Here is a 24,608-nt window from a genome sequence, read left to right as displayed (position 1 = left end):
GGAGACAGCCTCTCAGATAGCTCTGAGGAACTGCTCTGAATAAGTAAGGGAAGAGCCAGGATATAGAGGAGTTTTTGCTGAACGAAACCCACAAAACAACAAAACCCAAACAAAAACATGTAGTCAAACATCAAAAGATTACTGCTAATCACAAAAAAAAGATATCTCAAGTTAATGATTTTACTGCTTTTCTATGAATGGGAAGATGCAAGAGATTGGGCTCATTGGAAATTATGCCTTAGAAATGCATCTCTTTTTTAAAAATAAATAAATTATTTATTTTATTTTTGGCTGCATTGGGTCTTTGTTGCTGCGTGCAGGCTTTCTCTAGTTGCAGTGAGTGAGAAATAAACTTCTGTTAAACAAAATTGTTTAACTGCAGTTAAATAAACTTTAGCCAAAAGAACCTGTCTCATCCTAATATACCATCGCATCACAATAAACAAAAAATGCTCTGAATCTTCACAATAAGAGTTTATTTTGGTTTGCATGCATTTGGCAAATCCCTATTGATCACTTACTATGCGTCAGGCCCTGCTTTATGTGCCAAGAATACTGTGATGAACAAGACAAAGTCCCTGCAGCCACAAGGAGTATACATTTTAGTGGGGAAGACAAACAATAAGCAACTAAAATTTTCAGATAGTGATAAATGCAACAAAAGAATCAAAGACCTTACTTCTTTTTTTGTTGTTGTTGTTATAAATTTATTTATTTTTATTTTTTATTTTTGGCTGCATTGGGTCTTTGTGGCTGCCCGCGGGCTTTCTCTAGTTGCAGTGAGCAGGGGCTACTCTTCGATGCGGTGCGCGGGTTTCTCATTGCGGTGGCTACTCTTGTTGCAGAGCACCGGCTCTAGGCACATGGGCTTCAGTAGTTGTGGCATGCAGGCTCAGTAGTTGTGGCACACAGGCTCTAGAGCGCAGGCTCATTAGTTGTGGTACACAGGCTTAGTTGCTCTGCAGCACGTGGGATCTTCCTGCACCAGGGCTTGAACCCGTGTCCCCTGCATTGGCAGGCGGATTCTTAACCACTGCGGCACCAGGGAAGTCCTTAGAAATGCATCTTAACTATCTAGGGCCAGTATCCTGTTTTTCTCTGTCCTGAATTCCCCTCAGGATGCAGTGGCTGATGGCTTGATGGTGGTAACATTTGCTGTTTACTGGAATGACAGGCAACATTCTTTGTTTACTGAAATGGCAGGCAACAATTTTTTTTTGTCCACATGGTTTATAAGGTCCTACATCATCCAGTTGCTGACAATCTTGATTTCATCTCTCTGACACTCTTGGCTGTTTCAGCCACACATACCTTTGATGTTCCCCCATAAAGCCAAGCTCACCCCTACCTTTGGGCTCTCCACTTTTTTTCTGCCAGGACTGCTTTCCCCTCAGAATCTTCAAGTGATTTGTACCTTCACATCATTTAGCTCTATGCTCAAGTGCTTCTTCTATCCCAATAGCATCACTATTCCCTTTCCATTCTTTTTCAGTCATTCACTTATTCATTCAAAAATATTTATTGAGGGGCTTCCCTGGTGGCGCAGTGGTTAAGAATCTGCCTGCCAGTGCAGGGGACACAGGTTCGAGCCCTGGTCCAGGAAGATCCCACATGCCGTGGAGCAGCTAAGCCTGTGCGTCATGACTGCTGAGCCTGCGCTCTGGAGCCCACGAGCCACAACTGCTGAGCCCACGTGCCACAACTACTGAAGCCCGCGCACCTAGAGCCTGTGCTCTGCAACAAGACAAGCCACCAAAATGAGAAGCCTGCTCACCGCAACGAAGAGTAGCCCCTGCTCTCTGCAACTAGAGAAAGCCCACGCGTAGCAGCGAAGACCCAACACAGCCAAAAATAAATAAATAAAATAAAATAAATTAATTTAAAAAAAAAATTTGTTGAGCACCTACTCTCTGCTTGTCACTAGCACTAAGTCCCTGCCATCTTCAAGTTTACATTCTAGTTGAGACAGTGAACAAACAAACAAGTGAATTTATTGTATGACAAATAGCTATTAAAGTAAAGCAGGTTAAAGGAGATAGGAGGTACCAGTAGGATGGATGGGATTTTATTTTACATATTTGATAATTAAGGAAGATCTTGTTAATAAGATGGCATTTGAAAAGAGATCTTAAGTAAATGAGAGCAGTGGAGAAAGACTAGATATATTCTAAAGAATTCTCTAGAGTACTGAATTTGGGTTATGATGACCTTGGGTTTTTGGTTCAATAACCAGAACAGAGTATGTATTTGCTGAGACGAGGAAGACCTCAGGGGTTGGGGGAGGGTGCAGGCTCTTATTAGGGGAGGGGCAAGGAGTAGTGGAGAGGGGAGTCAGTTATTTTTTAGCCCTGTTAGGTCTGAGATTCCTGCTAACATCCAAATGGAGATTCAGTCTAGGCAGTTGGATACGAAAGTCTGCCATTCAGGTGAAACTCTAGCCCAAGATATAGATGTAGGAGTTGTCAACACGTAGTAGATGGTATTTAAAGCTCTGAGCCTGGAGGAGCGCACTAACAGAGTGAACATCAGCAGAGGTGAGGAGAGGGTCAAGATTGTACCCTGGAGCTCACCAGTGTTTAGAGGTTCAGGAGAGGAAGTGGAACCAGCCAAGGAGACAACAAGGAGCAACTGAACCCAGTGAAGTGGGAGGAAAATCAAGCGAAAATGTCGAGCTTCAGAAGCTAAGTGATTAAGAAGTATCTAAGCTGAGAGAGTGATCAGCTGGGTCAAAGCTACTAAAAGGTCAGGTGAGATAAGCACTCAGAATTGACCGTTGGGTATAAGAATGATGAGTTATCAGTGGCACTGACAAGAGCTGTTTCTCTGCAGTGGTGAGTATGAAGGTGCCAGGAGTGGGGTTAGAGAGAGACAGGTATGTAAGGAATGGAATCAGACACTTTCCAGGAATTTTACTATTTCAGGGGAGCAGAAAAATGGAGCAGTAATTCAAAGGGAGTTTGGTTCTTTTTTTTTTTTTATAAAGTTATTTATTCATTTATTTTTTTTGGATGCGTTGGGTCTTGGTTGCTGCGCGCGGGCTTTCTCTAGTTGCAGCGAGTGGGGGCTACTCTTGTGGTGCATGGGCTTCTCATTGCTGTGGCTTCTCTTGTTGTGGAGCATGTGTTCTAGGCGTGCGGACTTCAGTAGTTGTGGCACGTGGGCTCAGTAGTTGTGGCTCGTGGGCTCTAGAGCGCAGGCTCAGCAGTTGTGGCGCACGGGTTTAGTTGCTCCACGGCATGTGGGATCTTCCTGGACCAGGGCTCCAACCCATGTCCCCTGCATTGGCAGGCAGATTCTTAACCACTGCGCCACCAGGGAAGTCCCGGGAGTTTGGTTCTTAAGTAGGGAGATATTACTGTATGTTTATGTGATGATGGGAATGAATCAGTAGGGAGGGGAAAATTGGTGATGAAAGAGAAGGAGGGGACAATAGCTGGAGCTGACCTAAAGTTGGTATGTCAAGTTGGGCTCTGTAAGCAGATGCTGAAACAGAATCTGGGGTGTCAGATATTGATTAGGAATCAGTACCTGTGAAAGGAAGGGGGAGAAAGCAAGAGTGGGCAGAGGAAGAGGTCAAACTGTAAAGCAGAACTGGCCAAGCCTCAGCCAACTCCATGGGGAGTTCTGGAGTGAGTACAGCTCTTCAGAGTGTCCTGCGTGGCTGAGCTTTTATACCCCCGCCTTGCCCAGTCACTGCATGCAAGCTGCTCCAGGAAGGGCATGACCTGGGATGAAGTTGACCACAGATGGGGCAGCCGCTGAAGAAGCTGACCATGGAGGCTGTCTGCTGGCTGCGGGCTCTGCAGCTGAGCAACAGGTCCTTCCTTGAAGGGGGATCTAGGTGACACATCTTCATGTCTACATGGGAGATGAGAGGCAACGGAACCTAGTACACAAGTGGAGGAGCTGTCCTTAGGACAATTTCTACGTAGTAGCAGAAGGGAAGACAGAGGATACAGCTTTAGACAGTGGGTGGGGTTGGCAGATTTGTGGGAACTTCAGAAGTTCTTATTCCTTTGAACTTCTCAGTGAAATCAGGAGCAAAATCATTGACTGTCAGTATGGGAGAGGACAGTTGGAGGTTTCAGGAGAGAGGAATGTGTGCTAGTCATATAGGAGAATGGGAGACGAGTGGACAAGAGAATGTAGTAGGGTTGCCAGGCAGCGGCAAGGAGGAACAATTGAGGTTAGTGGCCATGAAGTCAAAGTGAGAACAGTCAGGATTATTGTTTTTCTGCAGCCATATTCAGCTACTAGGATTAGGTATAAAGGTGGCAAATAATTGGATTTAACCAGGTTGGCCTTTTTTCAGACAAGTATGAAGAGAGGAGAGAAGGGTGAGTTGAAGATATGGGTGCGACAATGAACATAATGATGGAGCATGGAATAGGAGTTGAGTAGGGAGGAAAGTAACAATGTGAGAGGGATGAGACGTGGTGAAAATAGGGCAAGATTAAGAAGTAAGGTCTTGGACTTCCCTGGTGGCAAGTGGTTAAGAATCTGCCTGCCAAGGCAGGGGACATGGGTTTGAGCCCTGGTCCGGGAAGATCCCACATGCCGGGGAGCAACTAAGCCCGTGTGCCACAACTACTGAGCCTGCGCTCTACAGTCCGTGAGCCACAACTACTGAGCCCTCGTGCCACAACTACTGAAGCCTGTGTGCATAGAGCCTGTGCTCTGCAGCAAGAGAAGCCACTGCAATGAGAAGCCCGTGCACCACAACGAAGAGCAGCCCCCGCCTGCCACAACTAGAGAAAGCCTGTGCACAGCAGCAAAGACCCAATGCAGCCAAAAATAAAAAATAAAAATAAATAAATACATTTATAACAACAACAAAAAAAGAAGTAAGGTCTTTGTTTCTTTTGTTGCATTTATCACTACCTGAAATTTTTAGTTGCTTATTGTCTGTCTTCCCCACTAAAATGTAAACTCCTTGTGGCTGCAGGGACTTTGTCACATTGTTCATCACAGTATTCTTGGCACCTAAAGCAGGCCTGGCATAGTAAGTGATCAATAGGGATTTGCCAAATGCATGCAAACCAAAATAAACTCTTATTATGAAGATTCAGAGCATTTTTTGTTTATTGCGTTGGGACAGTACATTAGGATGAGACAGGTTCTTTTGGCAAAAGTTTATTTAACTGCAGTTAAACAATTTTGTTTAACAGAAGTTTATTTCTCACTCTATAAAACTCTTGGTCAGTTCAGGCAACTCTACAGGGCTTCCTTTCCTGTGATTTACTCATTGCCCTAGGCTCCTTTTGGTCTTGTGATCCACCATCACGATGTGAGTCCTGAGTGTTCACAGTGTTAGGGGAATAGAGCAAGACACGAACTCATACCAGCTCCTCTAGGGTTCTGCTCATTGGCTAGTGACCATATGGGTCATGCTACCCCACCTCACTGCAAAGAATCTAGGCAACATGGGGGCACATATGGAACAGTTGGTGAGCTTTGCTGTCTCTGCACAGAGGGGATGATAATTACAACCAAATAAGGTACAGTTGGGATCAACAGGGGACCGTGCTTAAAAATATTTGTTGGTTTAATTTTGGAAATGTTAAAACCCTGATTCTTAAATTGGTTCCATTTCTGCCTTAAGAAGTTTTTACATCCACTGCACACAGACATCTTATCTTTCTTACACACATATCTATCTTTCCCAGATGACAAGCTTCATGGGCAGGGACCACATCCATGCTTATTATTCTCTCCCAGTCCTTGGCACAATGCCTAACACAAATACTTCTAAAATATGTGTTTAATTGAAATGCATCCCCTTTTGGTTCTAAGACAGTGGCATGAGTCTGTTGTCTGGATGCCACTTAAAGACCTTCCAGCAATACCAGCTCCGTAAATTAACGTGGCTCGAATAAGCTGATGACCAGATTCTCTTTTAAACCCGGTCATAAATATAAATATAGTAACACATTTGGTTCTTCTAAAAACAAGATATCATACTCTATTCTGGTAGAGTTAGCCAAAGTATTATATGCAGGTTAGTAATTTGAGATTAGGTTTGAAAATATGTGAATGCAACGATATCCAGTTGGTTGATAAATGGGATATTCTAGCTTGGACGATGGCCAGAGAAGACTATTCAAAGTAAGTAGCAGGAGAAGGTGAGGGATATGGTGGTAAGACAATAACAGTTGGAGAACAAAGGATAAGTGGTTACCAAATTTTCACCCTAGAATCTAATTCTGCTCTAAATTTAGCAAATATCTTTTGTAACACATTTTGTTAATATATCCTTAGCAACTGTTTCATGGAATGAGGCCAAAAAAATAGAGACGACAGAGCTTTGGTATTACTTCCCTTGTTTTCTGTAAAATAAAATCATCTCTGTTGAAAGGGGCTTTTCTACTTATGGACTAACATTGTTTAGATTATATGAAATGCCATCACTGTTGGTAGAATCATAACATCAGAGGCAAAAAAGTGTTTTCCACTACAAGTTGGCTAGAAATCCTCCACATTGTCACAAGATTGTCAAAACAGAGCATTATCTTAGAAAGTTGACGTGAAACTCTAAAATATTCCTATGGGGGATCCACTGGTGGTCCAGTGGTTAGGACTCTGTTCTCTCACTGCTGAGAGCCTGGGTTCAATTCCTGGTTGGGGAACTAAGATCCCACAAGCCAAATGGCCAAAAATAAATAAATATAAAGAAAGAAAGATAATTCCTATTTTGAGTCTATAGACTTCTATAAATAAAATATTTCTTTTTTAAACTTATTCTTCATTTAAAGGAACTAGAGAAAGTTTGGGTGGGTATCTTCCCCATAGGCAGCTTGGGTTTAAAAAATTAAATTTAGAATAAACAGATGTTTGCAAGTTAGGAAAAAAAAAGGTTTTTCGATGTGGACGCTTGGGCGCCGAGCGGCCGCCAGTCTCTTGCCCTGCTCGGCGCCTCCAGGCTCTACCTAGGCCCGCGCCGGGGCCCCGCGGCCAACGAAGGACCCCCGGCTCTAAGGCTGCCGGGGCCTGCGCACCGGGACCGCCGCGGCCGGCACACCCAGTCAGCCCAGTCTGAGTCTCTGCTGCCTCAACCGGATCCTGAATGTCAAAAAGCAGTGCGTCTGTTGGATGAATTTGAGGACAACGGGAACTTTGGGTGACGCTGGCCCTCAGGACAATACCGCCTATGAAAGACTGGCCGAGGAGACGCTGGACTCCTTAGCAGAGTTTTTTGAAGACCTTGCAGACAAACCTTACACAGTTGAAGACTATGATATCTCCTTTGGGAGTGGTGTTTTAAGAATTAAACTGGGTGGAGCTCTAGGAACGTACGTCATCAACAAGCAGACCCCAAACGAGCAAATCTGGTTGTCTTCACCATCCAGTGTCCGCAAGCGTTACGACTGGACTGGGAGAAACGGGGTGTACTCCCACGACGGTGTGTCCCTCCACGAGCTGCTGGCCACAGAGCTGACTCAAGCCTTAAAAACCAAACTGGACTTATCTTCTCTGGCCTACTCTGGAAAAGGCACTTGCTGCCCAGCCTAATGCTAAAGACAGTGAAAGCTCTAAAGCCAAGACCCCAGCTTCGTTCTGCAGCTGAATGGCTAGTCTTCTCCATTCCTGCTTTGGAGGACAGTTGCATTATGTGTAACGGCTCTGTGAAAAGACCGTGTTGCCTCTTGCCCTGCCCCTGAGTTCAGGTTTTTAATTTCCGTAGGTTTCTTTGGATTTATTGTCTGATTTCCTCCCTCCCGTGATAGCCCTTATCTTTCGTAATGTCTGTATGCCCATACCTTTAATATATAACCTCACAACAAAGAAAAAGAAGACAAATTCCAGGAGGATAAATGAATTGGCTTCACCATTCATTCCCTGAAAGACTTACTACAAAAACTGCATGAAGAGTGACCAACCTTGCCATTCTATCTCAAAATGAGACTCATTAAAGGGAAGCCTAAAACATTCCTACTCCTCTTGAAAGTGTAAACACTTCTAAGCTCTTTAGTATTGAAGCATCAGTGGCAACTTGGGAATTCTGAAACCGAAGACCATTTTCTGTTGGTGCTTTGTGACTGCCAGGGTGTGGCCCGCATGGGGTTAACACAGGGAGATGTGGTGCCGTGTCTTCCATATGTGCATATATATGTACACACACATTTACATGTGTGTGTACATATATATATTTTAAATTTAAGAGTCAGTATAGAATAAGCTATTGCAACACTGGTCTGAGGATGCAAAAAATCCCCCAAAAGCCATCTCTGTAAGTTCATGGATATAGTATAATAAATGAGGTCATGGAGCTGAGAGGTGCTTGGTAAACTGTGAAAGGCCACATAAATGAAAAGATGTTGGTGTTAATGAAAGGTACCCTGGTCTTACACTTGACCCAGCACAAAAGTTGTTGTCTCTCTCTGGGCCAGTTTCTCGAACTCCCTGGACCTCTGTTTCCCCGTGTTAACAGAAAGGGTTAAACTGGATAGAGTATAGTTGATTCCCAATTTAGACATTTAGTGGTCCCCTCAGGCAACTTAACAGGCCAGCTTAATTCCCTCTAGTAGAGGAGATGACAGTGAACAGTTTTTTTTAAGCTATAGAGTAAGTAGATGGTTTTGGGTTTTGTTCTACTTGAATTTCAGTTGAATTCATGTTCAAGTAATCATCTTTTATTGTGCCATTACTGTGCTAAGCCTGGGCTGTAGGCTGAATGCTAAGGTGTTGATCCTAACCCCCAATCACAGCCCTCATAAATGAGATTAGTGCCCTTATAAGAGAGACCTCAGAGAGCTCCCTCATCCCTTTCACCATGTGAGGACACAGCAAGAAGACAGCTGTCTATGAACCAGGAAGCAGGCCTTCACCAGACGCCCAGTCTGCTGGGGCCTTGATCTTGGACTTCCCAGCCTCCAGAGCTATGAGAAATAAATTTCTGTTTATAAGCCAAAAAAAAAAAACAAAAAGAAAAAGGTTTTTCAAAGATGGTGCTGGGCTTCCCTGCTGGCACAGTGGTTAAGAATCCGCCTGCCAGTGCAGGCGACACGGGTTCAAGCCCTGGTCCGGGAGGATCCCACATGTCGCAGAGCAACTAAGCCCCTGCGCCACAACTACTGAGCCTGCGCTCTAGAGCCCATGAGCCACAGCTACTGAGCCCGTGAGCCACAACTACTGAAGCCCGAGAGCCTAGAACCCGTGGTCTGCAACAAGAGAAGCCACTGCAATGAGAAGCCCACGCACCTCAACGAAGAGCAACCCCAGCTCGATGCAACTAGAGAAAGCCCGCTCGCAGCAACGAAGACCCAACAGAGCCAAAAATTAATAAAATAAAATAAATAAATTTAAAAAAAGAGATGATGCTGCCTCCTAGTAATATTTTTTGGAAAAATACATTTGTTTTGTCTCTCTCCCATCCACATCTCAATCTAATGCAGTGAGTCTCAAGTGGGGGAGGGGGCATTATGCCCCCAGGGGACATTTGGCAATGTCTGGAGACATTTTTGGTCGTCCCAAGTAGGGAGAGGTGCTACTGGCATCTAGTGGCTAGAGTCTTGTGACGCTGCTTAAACATCCTTTAATGCACAAGACAGCCTACACAACAAAGAATTATTTGGTTCAAAACATCAATAGTGCTCAGATTAAGAAACCTTAATCTCATGCAATGTACAGTACTTTCTTTTCCTAGCACTCCACTAAAACTGCTCTCATAACGACCAGTAATGATCTCCAAATAGGCAATTGAAAGACTTCTTTTGAATGCTGCTATACTTTTACTTTATTTCTATGCAGCATTAGGTACTGTTTAGCATCCCCTTCTTTCAAAACCTTTTTCTCTTGACTTGCATGCATGACAGTGTTTTCTCTAGGGTCTCCTCCTTTGCTGGCTATCTTGCATCTGTTATCCTCTTAAATGTTGGTGTTCTCCAGGGATCCCCATAGGCCCTTGCTTCTTTCCTTAGACATGATTTTCTTGGGTGATCTCGTCCACACCCCTGGTATCAATGACCTCTAGATAAATAAAATCCAAATCAATATATTTAACAACTTACTTTCTCTTTGAGCATCATACTCTTATAATTGCCTATCAGATTTCCTCGCTTAATATCCTATTAATATCTGAAATTCAACATATCACAGCTAAACCCATTCTCTAACAAATCTCTCTTCTTTTTATTTTTATTAATTAACTGATTTATTTATTTTTGGCCACGCTGCGTGGTTTGCAGGATCTTAGTTTCCCGACCAGGGATTGAACCCAGGCCACGGCAGTGAAAGCACCGAGTCCTAACCACTGGACTGCCAGGATATTCCCTCTTATTTATTGGTGAAGTAGAAAAGAATAGCTTTATTGCTTTGCCAGGCAAAGGGGGCCACAGCAGGCTAATGCCCTCCAAACTGTGTCCCGACCTGGAAGGGGTAGTGAAGAGTTTTATAGTAATGGTTCAAGGAGGCAGGCAGGATCAGCTTGTGGACATTCTTCTGATTGGTTGGTGGTGAGGCAGTTGGGAGTCAGCATCATCAACCTGGTTCCAACCAGTCTGGGGTCTGTCTACATGCTTGTGGGCAGCACACAGGTAACTTCTCCCACCTGTGGGGCTTTCGGTATCTGTCAAAGTTCAGGGGGAGATGTGAAGGTGCTGCAGAGGGGTTAAAGGCACAGCACTGCAGAGGCTTCCTGCAACATGGCCGCACAGAACTTTAGAAATTGCTCCTCTGGGAGATCCGAGGTGTGCGCAGGTGGTCAAGGTCAACCCTCAGACGTGTCCTCTGGGTCCTGCCTCAGACCCTGGCTCTGTGTGCTGTGTGAAGCACCCCTCTAAGCGCTGTCTCCACTGAGAAGTGCTGCCACGACCACTGACAGCCTGGGCAGCTGGTGTCAGGACTTAAACTCAGGTTCTTTATGTCTTTTTGTAGGCATGTTTTTACATCATGATCCTGACACCTTGTCCTCCTTGACTGGGCATCTGACCAAGTAAGGTCAGTTAGTCCCCTCCCTGGGAATTAGGAATTGAGACAGAGAATGAAGATAAAAGAGAATCAAGAGAAGGGAAGGAGAGAGAGTCAGCACTGTATTCAATTCCCATTTCAGATTGCTGTCTGTATCCATATGTTTGGCTCCCAGGTGACAGCCCTGTTACCTCTTAAACACTTCCCCTCCCCCCGACCCCCAAGTTATCTTGACTGCATTTCTATTACCTGCAATCATAGAGTCCTCATTCATACATCAACTGGCTATGAATTCAAGGGTTAGCCCCTTGCCTTGGTCTTCTCTGTAGATCCAGCACTTATGCCAGTAACAGAGTAGATTGTACTATATAGATACAAAATAGATACTGGATACAAAAATATCTGTGAATCAATTAATGAAGAAAGGAGGAAAGGGAGAAAGGAAAGAAGGAAAAAGAGAAGTGAAGAGAGAGTTAAAAAGAAAAGAGGAGGGACTTCCCTGGTGGTGCAGTGGTTAAAAATCCGCCTGCCTATGCAGGGGATACGGGTTCGAGCCCTGGTCTGGGAAGATCCCACATGCCATGGAGCAACTAAGCCTGTGCGCCACAATTACTGAGCCTGCGCTCTAGGGCCCGCGAGCCACAACTACTGAGCCCGCGCACCACAACTTGCAAGCCTGCATGCCTAGAGCCTGTGCTCCGCAACAAGAGAAGCCACCGCAACGAGAAGCCTGCGCACTGCAATGAAGACCAAAATAAATAAACTAATTAATTTAAAACAAAAATTTAAAAAGATTAAAAGGGGAGAGGAGAAATAGGAAAGGAAAAATATGAAGGAAAATTGAGGATAGTAGAAAGAAGAGAAAAGAGAGAGAGAAAGAGAGAGAATGCAGCAAATGATCTCAAAACAATAACAAGCAAAGCTAGGGGTAAAATGTTTGGCTTTCCTCCTCTGGCTCTGGTCAGCCAGCTTTCCCCCTGGATTTTACGTCTGCCCCTGTGCTCTCAGAGTACAGAGAAGGTCTAGCAGGGAGCCCTGGTACCTCCAAACACCTTAGCGCTAGCACTTAAGCTTTCCTTTAGATCTTCTGATTACAGCCCACCATGCTTACATCATAAGGTAATTCAGCTCCCGGGGCAGCCACAGGTGTCTAAGACCTAAACTAATCTAGAGAGCGTGGCCTAGTACAAGTAGCATGAACTTTGATTTCCGACAGATGGATTGAAATCGAGGCAGGTCATAAGACAATTAGATGGCAGGAGTGAAAGATAATAGGAATAAAACAACTCTCTCAGCAGGAGAGGCGAGCTCCTTCTTTGTTGGGGTAGGAACATACTGGTTTGCTGTCCCAAAGCAGGAAATTTGGAATATGTATATATCAGTGATTCCTGTGTGTCCAATTTTCCTTTAATTTACTCCACTACTCAGTAACAAATCAACATTCTTTTTATCCTTGAACTGTATGAGCTAGAGTTATGTATAAACAAAATATCTTGTAAAAAAACAAAACCCAACCCCCCAAACATACCATTCTCTCTCTCTCTCTCTAATTTCTATTTACCTCTATTGTTTCTCAATTGTTTCTCACGCTGACTCTCCTCCCTCCGCACGTCCCTTCAGGAAGAGCTCCTCTCTCCAAGGACTTGTGGTGGGGCGGATTTCACAAAGGCATGAGGATCTACGTGCTGGTACTCATTGACCATGTCTCCCTTCTAAAGCTCTTCTCTCATTCCCTCTCATCCCTACCCCCCATCCTCATCTTTTTCCTGTCTGTAGGCAGTAGTCTTTCTCAAGCAAAAATCTGATCTCGTCATTACCTTGCCTTAACATTTCAATGTCTCCCCACTGTCTGTGGAATAAAGCGCAATTTTATTTTTATTTTTGTATTATTGTTTTATAAGATGAAGCCATTATTTTGATTTGTTTTGTTTTGTTTTTTGGCCCTGCCGTGCTGCTTGCAGGATCTTAGTTCCCCAACCAGAGATTAAACCCGGGCCCCCTGCAGTGGGAGCACGGAGTTCTAACCACTGGACCGCCAGGGAATTCCCTAAGATGAAATTTTAAAACAGGGCCTAGAAGACTCTACATGATCTGGCCTCTGCTTACCTCTCTAGCCTGCGTCTCCATTCTTCCTCTCAAACACTCCCACTCCCACTCTTTGGAAACAATCTTCCGGCCGCAATCAATGAGCTTCTTTAAATTCTCTGAATTACCAGGCTTTTCTTACCTTCCGGTTTTCCCTGCATGCTTACCCCTCCCCCAACTCTTTCTCCTCCTATGGCCTCATGTATACTGCCCTCTGTGAGTGCCATCCTCTATCAGAGCATCTACTTTCAAAAGCCTGTTTACTTGCCTATCCCCTCTTCAGCTTGCCGAGGTTAGGGATGTTATCTTTCTTGCTATCTCTTCTATCCCTAGCCCTGAGCAGTGTCTCGAACTAGTAAGCATTCAATAAATATTGGCTGAATGACTAAGAAGGCCAGAGCCTTTGTGCTAACTTCCCCCCCCCAATCTTCCTCTGTCACCTAAGGGGGTCCTTTCATTTGCAATAACTTGTTTAATGAGTTTATCTTCCAGCACTGGCCTCCTGCCCAATAGAGAACCCTGACAATTCTAGTAAGCACCAATTTTTTTTTCCAGCCCTTAGATTAAAAAGTTATCTGATAAGTTTAGGAAAGATAGTGGATTAACATGGAGTTAAAACGTATTTTAACGTATTTGCATTTCCCAGCGCTCTGTTATAAACTGGTTGCTTCTCAATTCCTAGTACCCTTAAAGTATAACATGACTATGAATAATGTTACACTCTAACCTACTCTATAAACGTATATTGATAAGTAAATGAATGAACAAACGGAGCGCCATTTAACGACTCACCTTCCACATTCCCAGTAGGGATATGTCACTCCCAGGTCCTGCCTGTTAGTGATACAGTGATGTTTTCACATATCGCTTCCCATCGCTCTCATCTTTTATATTATTCAGTATGCTCTCCCTTTTGCTAGCTCGTTTGCCGTTAGAACTCTCTTTGAATACATCCACCTGCTCCTCCCCAGAGCTTTGGCTTCAAAACTGCATCTCTCCTAACCGGGAACGGAGGCATGCTCCAAGCCAGGTGAAATTAACTGCCCTTGCCCTGACGTGGGGCCCTGACAGGTGGCAGGTATCGACAATGCTAGCAAAAGAAACTTGTCCTGTCTTCTACAGCTGAACATATCCTTCCCAGGGCCAATCGAAAGTCCTTACCACCTAAGGGTAACTAGTGGGGACGTCTACATTTTTAAAACAATAAAATGGAAGGAGCAATTTTGGAAAAACAAGAATGACTGGCAGCAGATTCTCAGAGCACAATCTACATGAATATCAACTGTCGAGTGATGCTGTGATTAAAACAAATGAGGACGGAGGCAGGGGATGAATGGAAGTGGTGTCTGCCTTGAACCTCGGTGGGCAGATCAAAGATTTTAAAAGGGTTTTTCTGAAATTGCCCAGCCCCAGAATTTCCAGGATCCCGTTCGCGGCCAGCTTCCTAAAGGGAGTGCGTTTCTGGGGGTGTGTGCGTGCGCGCGCTGGGGGAGGGAAGGCTCGGGAGAGGGGCCACCGCTCTCCAGAATAAACAGCAGGGGGAGAAGGGGAGCGCGCGAAGGGCGGCGGGAGGGGATGAGGAGGTAGCCGCGGGGGCGAGGGCCGGGGGAGGGGCCCCAGACGCGCGCAGGGGCTGGTAGCCGGGAGACCCGAATGCCTCCGATACCTGAAGCCGCTGCCTGGAGAAGCTGACAGCTGACGCCAGCGGGCGCACGCGCTCGCCGGAGCCCTGCCCCTCGCGGTCTCCCTGCCCCGGGCTCCGACCTCGCGCGCATGGTAAGGAGGGGCGCGGGTTGCTGCCCTCGCACCGGCGCTGCAGGCCCGCGGTGCCAGCTGCCGGCTCGGCCTCCCCAGGCTGTCACCTCCTGCTCCCTCCCTCGCCCCCTCCCCGGTCCCCTCGGCGCCCGGCCGAGCCCCAGGCGGGCGGCCCTCAGGGACTCCGGCCCTCGCGGACCCCCCGCCTCCTCTCTGACCTCACCCCTCACTTTTCCCCCTTCCCCCGGGCAGCTCCGAAACCCCGCACCCCCGGCCCCGGACGAGAGGGCGAAGGAGGAGGCAGGAGGTCGTCCAGCGTGTCCAGGTGTGTGGCGCAAACACCGGCGCACCGTTTTCCCCCTCGAGTCTGCAATAATTTCCAAGCTGAGAAATCACAACTCCACTCCTTCCAAAACATACCTCTTTCCCCTTTTGTTACTATACCAACTTTGGGAGGATATTAACCCGTGGTCAAGGTAGGTGTCTTATCTTTTGTATCTGCACCAAACAGTGATGGAGGTTCGTTGGTTTTGGTTTTTGGGTTTTGTTTTCCTGAAAATTAAATACTGTGATGAGTTTACAAGGTTTTCTGGGTGACTGCGGTGCGAGAACTTGATCACAGCTTAAAGCAATAGCTCCTACGCGGGCGCTGAGATCATGATTAAGAAATTGGGATGTGTGTGTGCGCGCGCGCAGGCTTCTGTGTATTTAAAAAGCACTCCAGGTGATTGCGATGCGCTCTCCCCTCATATACTTGAAAATATCTGTAAGGTCCTTATGAGGAGAGGGGGCACCCAACTGTTGGTAAACATCCCCTGAAAATAGTAGTGTGAATAGGGAATTAAAACGGAGTGAAAGCTGGTTCTCTTCAAGTTGGTGAATTTGGTGCAGTGTCATTGGTTTTAAGATGGCAATTTTGGGACCGGAGGGTTAACGTTCTTTTGAAACTCAGATATAGGATGAAAAGAAATACCCCACTTCTAACCGCCCTTGTTAAAGAGTTAGTTTTTAAACATAAGCTTTTAAGATGTAAGAATTCCTTCACAAGTACTCTGGCATTTAGAAAGGACGGGGGCCTATTCTCCTGGGAATCAGAAAAGCTTCCTTCACTGAGCTTGCATTGGCTGACTTTCTGTCAATGACCACTGGCATTTTTACATGTTGGTTATTTTGAGGCTAAAGACCCTAATGGACTATATCTCTAGGAACCCAAAGAGGAATTATCATATAAATTGATTTAGTTCCTGTTTACATTCCTATTTGAACCAAGCTCTTCTACCCTGAATTGGTTAAGAGTGTAAATTATATTGTATTTGAGTTTGCACTAGTACTGTTTCTCCATCTTGAACTTTGTCATAGATGTACATCTGCTGCTTTTCATGTATATCTATACCTGAACCATTCTAAGTAACTAACAAACTCTGAGTGTAACTACCAGGGAAAATAAAGATTTTTGTTTATCTGTCTTTTGGAAATTTGAGGTGAAGGACTAATTTTTTTTAAATACCATGAAGTAGGTATGATAGTAAATCATACAACATTTTATGAAATGAGATGCTTGTTATGAAATAGGGATAATATTTGATATTGCTTTCAAGGATATTAAGGGCAAGTAGGTGACTAAAGCATTTTGAACCTTTAGAGTCACTGTCTAGGTATTGAGCCAATGGCATTGTTTTCCTGGCGAACTTTTTCACCTTTTTCTAAAATTAACTTTCATCTAGGAAAAATAGTGCAGATACACACGATTCAGCCAACCAAGTCCAGAAACTACTGTGTTTGAATTTTAAAAGTGACCTTAATTCATTCTAATACATCTAGTGTTTGCAGCTTATGACACAAAATATGCAGAAATATTCACTATTTGCTGACATCTTCAAAGCATTGGCTTAATGAGGGGAGTTATGAACAGAGTACAACGTTGTGTTATACATTTTGTTGGCTTAGGGAAAACTATTATTTTCCTAAGGTTTTTGTGTATATATGTGTACACTGGGTCTGGGACTTACATAATTATGTACATATATGTAACACATGTTTTTAATAGAAATGAAAACCTGCAATATTTTTCTTTGTGACAGGACACTGTAAGCATTGGGTTTTGATTACTTTTTCATGGAAATTTTAATATGACAGAACTAAAAACTTCAAGGAAATAATTCCACCAAGAGCTATTTGGAACTGAAGGCCTTTTTTAATGAAAGATGTTTGAAGCCCTTAGTCTGTGTGCTTAGCATCCACCGAGCAGTTCTTTGTGAGCGAGTTAAGGGTGGTAGATCCAATTCTGGCAGCCTCAGTGGATGATTAGACCCTGCCACTCTTCTCCAGACCTTTAATTTGGTCTGTAACTTGATGCTTCACTGACCCCACACTCCCCCTGCCGCGCTAGCTCACAGAGCAATTGCTGGCACTCTGGATTGAATTTTTTCCACTCCCATCAATTAGGACGTTTGCATTGGTTGCAGAATTCAGTTACATTTTTAGCTCAGTATTCTAAGAAATACCTTTAGCCACAAAGAGAGTAGGCTTAGGGCAGCCTAGATCACAAATTGCCTTATTTAATGGTGCTGTGTTAATTTCCCAATGATTCAACCTGTATAGAAATAATCGAGTCATACAGTATTAAAGTTGGAAGGCACTTTAGAAGTCATCTAGATTCTAATAATTTCTTTCTACAGATGAATGTTGATGCAATCGTAGCCATAATCCGAACTTTGAGAAGAGACATTACATTTCATATTCTTTTCATAGACATTAAATTTTATACTCTTTCCAGTTCTTGTAGTAGTGAGGACTTTGCTCATTTGAAATGAATGTCTATACGAGTTCAGTGATGTAGGAATGGCAGTAAAGTAAGTTGCAAATGTCTGATTTCCAATGAAATTCAAAGTGTGATCTTAAGGGCAATGTAAGTCACTTACAAAGGTGGTGTACGACTATAAACTAGCATCCTGTGTTTTTCATTATCTTGGATGGGGACTATTTCAACCGACTGACAGAAGAAAAGGAGTACCCTAAGAAAGATGAGGGCAAAGAGAGAAGAGCAAGGTGGTGGGATGTGTGAAGAGCATGACTTAATGAATCAGCAAATCATTCAGAAATGGTTGGCCTTTAGACCCCTCCCCAGAGATTTTAATCTGAAATAATGGAGACAATTACTGGGGTTTCTAGCCCTCAAAATCCTACTTAAATGAGACTTGGTTTTTGGAAGTTCCACCTCTTGATGTTTCTGCCTTTCAAGATCTTCTATCTTAAAGATCTATCTTCCCAAGTTCCTAGGGTTGAGGATTTACAAAAGAATTTATCCTGAAATATAGGCACTGAAAGGATTGGATCCAATCTTAAGAGACCACATAGAATCTAGGGGCGTACTCTTGCTAGTGGGGCAACTCACCACCATTTATTTATTTAGGTACTTTACATACATTAAAAAGTATCTTCATAGTCCTAACAGATAGACATTATGGTCCCCTTTATATAGATCTGTGATTCAGAGAAGTTAAGCATCTTGACCGCACACACATACCCCTTTCAACACCCCACACTGCTTCCCTAGAGTCAAGCTGTTGATTGAATCTGTAGATGATAGTATGCTAATTTTGGAATATCTGGCAAATTTCCTAATTCTGCAAAGACCTTATAAAGTCTTCACATGTTTCTGTATTTCAGTGTAGCTGTGTTCAATGTGTGGAGCTCAACATTCTTGCATAGTTAAAGACTAAAGACAATTACTACATTTAAAATACGTGTTCCAAAGTAGAATTAATCCTCAACAATCAAGATGCCTTTTTAAAAAATATATATTTATTTATTTTTATTTTTGGCTGTATTGGGTCTTCGTTGCTGTGCGTGGGCTTTCTCTAGTTGCGGCGAGCTGGGGCTACTCTTCATTGCGGTGCACAGGCTTCTCATTGCCGTGGCTTCTCTTGTTGCGGAGCACGGGCTCTAGGTGCCCAGGCTCAGTAGTTGTGGCTCACGGGCTCTAGAGCGCAGGCTCAGTAGTTGTGGCGCACGGGCTTAGTTGCTCCACGGAATGTGGGATCTTCCCGGACCAGGGATAGAACCTGTGTGCCCTGCATTGGCAGGCAGATTCTTAACTACTGAGCCACCAGGGAAGCCCAAGACGCCTTTAAAAATATATTTTCTTTATAATTTCATGACATTTTGGTGATTCATATCTATAATATGACTAATTGCTGCACCTTCCATTACTCCCTACAAGTGATTCTGTATTACATGGTACCACTTCCTTCAAGGCTTTTTTAGAAATTCTGTTTTCTAGTGTCGTCCTGCCAGAGCAGTTATAAATTAAAATGTGTAATAATTAAATTTACTTTCTTTTTTTTTTTGTGGTACGCGGGCCTCTCACTGTTGTGGCCTCTCCTGTTGCAGAGCACAGGCTCCAGACGCGCAGGCTCAGCGGCCATGGCTCACGGGCCCAGCCGCTCCGCAGCATGTGGGATCCTCCCGGACCCGGGGCACGAACCCATGTCCCCTACATCGGCAGGCGGACTCTCAACCACTGCACCACCAAGGAAGTCCAAATTTACTTTCTTTTATGTCTCCTATATATTACAGTTAGGATGTTATATTTGTTTGGTTTTGAAAATATGTATGTAATTAGACTATATTTTCTATGAATTTCATTTCAAGACAGCAAAGGAGTAACTTACAGAATATTTGTTATAAAAATGAGCTTTAGTGTGAGAGGATTGAGAGTCATTGCCCTCCCTATAAGGAATATTTCTACTGAATCGGACACAAATAGAACTATTTAGCAGTAAAAGTTTTACCATTAGTTTCATAAATTTATGTTTTAATCAACTTCTTTTGGCTTTTGTTATTCTATCTGATCAACATTAAACCTTATGTAAAGAAGTGAAGCGTTGTCTCCTTAAAGTTTCACCTTGAAGCTTCTACCCCAGGAGAGAGTCTTTGCACCTGTGGAAGGCGTCCTTCCTTCGCAGTTTCTTCCATATCCTCAAAGGCAGATGTTATTCTCTGCATTAGTTGGTTCATAGAAAATCTTTTTTGTAAACTGTTTAAAAGGTTCCACTGCTAGGTCTAGTACAAACAGCAACTGTCTTGGCCATAACGTTCATATAGCCCAGCTTCTGGGTCTCCAAACTGGGACTGTTTCTGCCAGCAACTCAGGCAGCGTTTGCCCTGGTCCTCAGCTCTGCCGCCTCTTGGAAAGTGCAGAAGTGCCTCAGGAAATTTCGCTTTAAATCTTCAAGCAAGTTCTTGTAACTTCATACCTCTTTCCTATAGTATTTAATTAGTCCAGACTTTTTTCCTTTTTAAAATAATACTCTCCTTTAGCATACTTTAGTGTCTTATCACTATTGAAATTTTTTTTGGAAACCATGTGAGCAGAAAGAGGTAAGAGTGTTTGGAGTATCATATGTAAATTTATATCTAAATATATTTAAGTTTATAAGTAGGCTTATAAAAAACGTTAAGGGGCTTCCCTGGTTGAGAGTCCACCTGCCGATGCAGGGGACGCGGGTTCATGCCCCGGTCCGGGAAGATCCCACATGCCGTGGAGCAGCTGGGCCCGTGAGCCACGGCCGCTGAGCCTGCGCGTCCGGAGCCTGTGCTCCATAACGGGAGAGGCCACAACGGTGAGAGGCCCACGCACCGCAAAAAATAAATAAATAAATAAATAATAACACTAAAAAACGCTAAAGAGCGTGTCAGACTCTTGACTAATTTTACATCTTGGTTTTGGAAAATACAGAAGAGTATAAGGATGACTGTCAGAACCACCTCTAATCCTACCATCCAGAGATAAGCACATCTAACATTTTGGCATCATTTTTCCAGTTTTATTGATAAAAGTATCCATGTGAACATATATGTGTATGAATGTTGTTACAGACTTTAGATTTTTTTCTATGCATTCTTTTTATTTACTTAAAAAATTTAACAATAGGTCATAAGAATTGCCCATGCTATTCAACAGTTTTCTCTAGCTGTCTGGACTGTATTTTATTTGCTAACTTTTCTTCTGATAGATTAAAAGGTATAGATCATATTTTAAAGATCCAACTATAGCTGCCTTTAAGGGTTTTGTTTTATATATATATATATATATATATATATATATATATATATATATATAACCTTGTCTTCCCTAATCAGTGCCAGGGAGAAATGGTATTAATAAACTTTCTTTTGTAAGATGAGAAATTTAACACATTTACTACCTTTCTTTCTCCAGCTCTGCCATTTCCTAGTTTTGTTGTTGATGTCATCTAGGGTTATTAAAATCAAATTTATTACCGTTAATAAATGCTGAAATCATTTATTTTCCATTTAAGGACTTTGGACAATTTCTTTAAGGTTTGTGCCCATAGTGACCAAGTTTATTTCGACTTAACTCTGTTTAAGCTGTTCTACTGCTTATGCCAGCTTAATAGAATTACAGTCCCTCCATCCTTAAGTTCATAGCAAGACAAATTTAAGTATATATTCAAGTAATTTTTTAGGAGGTCATAAATAGCTGAGAAGTTTTTAAGAAACTGTTTTCAGGAATCCTTGTACAGATGGGAATACTTTTCTGTTTTTCTTGCTTTATATGAAATTCTTGGATCACAGTCTACCTCAGTGCTCTCTAGATGTTGCTCTATTGAATTCTAGAGGTTAGGATTGCAGAAGTCTGAGGTCTGCCTGATTGCTGTTCTTTTGTAGATAATCTGTTTTTCTGTCTTGACGCTTAAAGCATCATTTAAAAAAAAATTGAAGTATAGTTCATTTTCAATGTTGTGTTAGTTTCAAGTGTACAGCAAAGTGATTCAGTTATATATATTCGTTTTCAGATTCTTTTCCATTATAAAAGCATTGGGTTTTTTTTTCTCTGATACTATGAAAATTTTTACCGTATCATATCATGGTGATAATCTATTATATCAATTTTTCTTGGTACTCTTTGAGTAGTTTTTGATTTGAAGACTTAAAATTTCTTTTCATCTCGGAATTCAATTTTTTCCTGATTATTTTTTTTGTAATTACATTTATGTATTCATCTCCCGTATCTCATTTTTTATTTACTACATTTAATCTTTTGCCTTTTCTCTGAATATGGGCAGAATTTCTCAAGCTTAATCTAATCAATCTACTTTGATTAGATTTTCAATCATTTCCAATCTGTTACTCACCACCTCCATTGCAACTTTTTATTGGGTCATGATATTTTTGGTATCCAAGTTGCCTTACCTAATCTCAGATTCTTTCCGCTTTATGGCTACCTGCTTTGTTTTCATAGCTATGATGTCCATTTTCTTCTTACTGAGTCCACTAAAGAGAAAATCTATGAAAGTTTCTACTGTTTCCACTTTCTACTGTTTCCACTTTCTTTCAGTAGACACCATTTTTGGTAATTCCTTAGAAGAGTCTTCTTTTGCAATAGTCTTTTCATATACCTAGTCCTTTTTCCCTGATTGCTCTACCTTGGCGAAATAATGCCTAATTAGTCCAGAATCAGGGGTAAGATAGGTCCTGAACCTATGGTGTGAATCCCTGGCTGACTCCACAGTCAGAGAAAGGAGAAGGAGAAAGTTGAAATGTACTGTGATTTACTTTACCACCTCAGAGAGAAGGGAGACGGCAAGAGGCAGATGGCATTATAGAAGGGAACTTTGGCTCTTTACAAAATTTTCTTGATTCTACAATGCCCGAACTTGATTAAAATAGAAACCTTTGTCTGTTTTCACTTTTATACATTATCTTATTTTATCCTCAAAACAGTTGTCTTAGAGTCAGAGGACTATGGCCTTTGGATTCGGAAGATTGTGGTTTAAACACATTCCTTAAAATTATACTAATAATGGAACTTTGGCAAATTAGTTTTCTTAGCCTCATTTCCCTCATCTGGAAAAGGTGATAGTTACGTCCTAGAGTGGTACAGGTAACACAAGGTAATTATAGAGGAGTTGTCAGGTGGTGGTAGAAGGCATGGATGAGATGAACCTAGAGTATGCAGCAGAAAGAACCCTCAACAGTGAAACTCTGAGAACATGGGAAACAAGTCAGCAAGAGGAGCCTGAGAAGGAGTAGCCAGAGCAGAGAGTGAAATCAGAGAATCAAAGGGAATTTAGAAATTTAAGATGACAAGAACTCCCATTAGCATCATGAGGACAAAGAAGTTACCATTGGGTTTGGCAATTGGGTCAGTGTGACCTCAGCCAGGGGCAGTTTCAGTGGCGAGATGCAGATAGAAGGAAGGCTGCAGTGGAATGATGAATGAGCATCAGGGAGACAGGAAAGTGTAGACAGCGAATAGAAAAATGTTTCTCCCTTAGGAGAAAGGGACAAGATAGGGAAAGAGAGAGAGAGGTCAGTAGCCACGTAGATACTCAAGATTGGGGAATTGGATTTGAGGGAATAGAAAAATCTCCCCCCCACCCCAAATTTGAGGGACTGAATGTTTGCCAAGTTTAAATGTTTTTCAAGTAAGGACATTAAAAATACCACCGTCTAATCTTATTTCAGAAAAGAAAATATTAACATTGAAAAGCTGAATAAATTTAGCCTTATGAGAAAGTCAGTATCTCAGATAGTGAAGTTTTTCTTTTCCTGTCCAAGATTTCCTTTTCCCCCTGGGTTCAGGGTTCTTTCTCTCCTTCTCCTTTACGGATCTGGCCTCACCAATTGTCTTTTTTCTCAAATATTTTTGATCTCTTCTTGATTGACTCTTTTTCATTAACATATAAGCATACTCCACTCTCCTCTCTTAAAAAAACCTAGGTCCTCATTAACTCTTACTGAAATGAAACAGTGGCAGAGGGAATGGGTGGAGTGGCTGGGTAGGAGGGATGCTTTATATGTAGCAGTAATAAAACTTGGTGACTGGTTGGATCTTGCAGATGAGAGAAAGGGAGGGATCTAAGATAACTCCCAGGTGACTCTGCTACGTGGTGTCATAGAGGAGCAGGACCGGGAGAATAGAAGATGGTGGGTACAGTCCAGCGCGCAGGAGGCTATATAGGTTGGGAGCTCTGATTGTGTGTTTGACTCTTGCTACTCTGTGCTTCTGCCTAGGTCCCCACCTCACCCCATCACTCCGCCTCGGCCATTGTCATTTCATCCTTCATGGTTAAACCTCAGTTTATACAATTATTTAACTCTTGAGAGTTCAAACCCTGCTTGTAGGAGTTTGTGAGCCAATAGAATACATATATTTCCTTTTGGAAGAAAAATAGAAATGGACCACTTGATAGAAATATGAGTACACATGGAACAGGATGTTAAAACGGAACTTTTTAGTTTTCAGTTTTAGCTGTGGCTTAAGACAGTAGAGGCCACATTCCAAAGTAAGACCGCAATGCAGACTTGGAAGCACAGGAGAACCAGTTTAAACTGTTCGTGGTTAGCTTATTGGCCACTCCCAGGTGATAAAACAGGTTGGAGAGGCCAAAAAAAGAATGATTAGAAGATGATTTTCAGAGAGTTGGTGGTGAATTCGAGTCCCAGATCCTGGCCACCAACAAAGGGGTGTGAGGTACCTGCCCCTCAACTCACGTCTAGAGAAAGGGGTTTTATGCAGATCACTTGGAGTGTTTAATGTGTATCGCTGAAGATGGGGAGGTGTAGAGATTCAGGTCTGAGAAATCTACAGGATAAGAGACTGGCTGGCTAGCTCCTCTGATGATGGAGTGAAAGAGATATAGCTGCACTGTTCCATAGTTTGGTAGAGCACAGAGTGCATGGGTTGTTCCCGAAAGAACAAGGATAGATCACCACGATGGAGAGTGAGCTAGCTGGGGATCACCTCAGGTCATGTCTGAGAGGACCACCTGGACCCCAGCAGGGTAAACAGAGGAGGGAGCCCTAAGTAACCATCAGCAAAAAAGGATCTGGAG

The 24,608-nt window shown here is 43.0% G+C and overlaps 1 pseudogene; it reads left to right on the top strand.

Annotated features, from left to right (window-relative positions):
• The first annotated feature begins 6,861 nt into the window (after positions 1-6,861).
• Positions 6,862-7,509, top strand: LOC136129992 (frataxin, mitochondrial pseudogene; annotated as a pseudogene).
• The last annotated feature ends 17,099 nt before the right edge of the window (positions 7,510-24,608 follow it).

Source organism: Phocoena phocoena, chromosome 10 (genome assembly GCF_963924675.1).
Source record: "Phocoena phocoena chromosome 10, mPhoPho1.1, whole genome shotgun sequence".
Lineage (NCBI taxonomy): Eukaryota > Metazoa > Chordata > Mammalia > Artiodactyla > Phocoenidae > Phocoena > Phocoena phocoena.
The sequence above is the reverse complement of the archived record's forward strand: the minus strand, read 5'-3'. Positions and strand labels throughout refer to the sequence as shown.